This window comes from Amphimedon queenslandica, unplaced genomic scaffold (assembly GCF_000090795.2).
Source record: "Amphimedon queenslandica unplaced genomic scaffold, v1.1 AMPQUscaffold_4087_Cont23928, whole genome shotgun sequence".
In the NCBI taxonomy this organism is placed as follows: domain Eukaryota; kingdom Metazoa; phylum Porifera; class Demospongiae; order Haplosclerida; family Niphatidae; genus Amphimedon; species Amphimedon queenslandica.
The window spans coordinates 1-1,413 of NW_003555595.1; the positions used below are offsets into that span (position 1 = coordinate 1).

The window sequence follows — 1,413 nt, forward strand, 5'->3', positions numbered from 1 at the left end:
GATGCAATGAGGGTGGGTGGAGTTCACACGCCCATAAATAAGGACGAAAGCGGTTTTAAAGAAACAAATCCTCTTATTTATGAAGAAGTGCAACAGGTAAAGACACGAAATATCGACTAATGTATGTATCTTAATGTAGTGAACGACATTTCGGATGCAATGAGGGTGGGTGGAGTTCACACGCCCATAAATAAGGACGAAAGCGGTTTTAAAGAAACAAATCCTCTTATTTATGGAGAAGTGCAACAGGTACTGACATTTAATATCGACTAATGTATTTATCTTAATGTAGGGAACGACATTTCGGATATGATGAGGGTGGGTGGAGCCCACACGCCCATAAATAAGGACGAAAACGGTTTTAAAGAAACAAATCCTCTTATTTATGGAGAAGTGCAACAGGTACAGACATTTAATATCGACTAATGTATGTATCTTAATGTAGTGAATGACATTTCGGATACGATGAGGGTGGGTGGAGTTCACATGCCCATAAATAAGGACGAAAGCGGTTTTAAAGAAACAAATCCTCTTATTTATGAAGAAGTGCAACAGGTAAAGACACGAAATATCGACTAATGTATGTATCTTAATGTAGGGAATGACATTTCGGATACGATGAGGGTGGGTGGAGTCCACACGCCCATAAATAAGGACGAAAGCGGTTTTAAAATGACAAATTCTCTTATTTATGGAGAAGTGCAACAGGTACAGACACAAAATATCGACTAATGTATGTATCTTAATGTAGGAAACGACATTTCGGATACGATGAGGGTGGGTGGAGTCCACACGCCCATAAATAAGGACGAAAGCAGTTTTAAAGGAACAAATCCTCTTATTTATGGAGAAGTGCAACAGGTACAGACATTTAATATCGACTAATGTATGTATCTTAATGTAGTGAACGACATTTCGGATACGATGAGGGTGGGTGGAGTCTACACGCCCATAAATAAGGACAAAAGCGGTTTTAAAGAAACAAATTCTCTTATTTATGAAGAAGTGCAACAGGTACAGACACAAAATATCGACTAATGTATGTATCTTAATGTAGGGAACGACATTTCGGATACGATGAGGGTGGGTGGAGTCCACACGCCCATAAATAAGGACGAAAGCAGTTTTAAAGGAACAAATCCTCTTATTTATGGAGAAGTGCAACAGGTACAGACATTTAATATCGACTAATGTATGTATCTTAATGTAGTGAACGACATTTCGGATACGATGAGGGTGGGTGGAGTCTACACGCCCATAAATAAGGACGAAAGCGGTTTTAAAGAAACAAATCCTCTTATTTATGGAGAAGTGCAACAGGTACAGACATTTAATATCGACTAATGTATGTATCTTAATGTAGTGAACGACATTTCGGATACGATGAAGGTGGGTGGAGTCCACACGCCCATA

At 39.0% G+C, this 1,413-nt stretch overlaps 1 long non-coding RNA gene across 2 annotated transcripts; it reads left to right on the plus strand.

Annotated features, from left to right (window-relative positions):
- The first annotated feature begins 6 nt into the window (after nucleotides 1–6).
- On the plus strand, nucleotides 7–920 carry LOC109592745 (uncharacterized). Of its 2 annotated transcripts, XR_002190526.1 has the most exons (4): nucleotides 7–96; nucleotides 140–249; nucleotides 446–555; nucleotides 905–920. It is a non-coding gene; the product is annotated as an uncharacterized LOC109592745 (long non-coding RNA). The 2 variants fall into 2 exon arrangements; XR_002190525.1 differs by lacking the exons at nucleotides 446–555; nucleotides 905–920 and adding an exon at nucleotides 293–302.
- The last annotated feature ends 493 nt before the right edge of the window (nucleotides 921–1,413 follow it).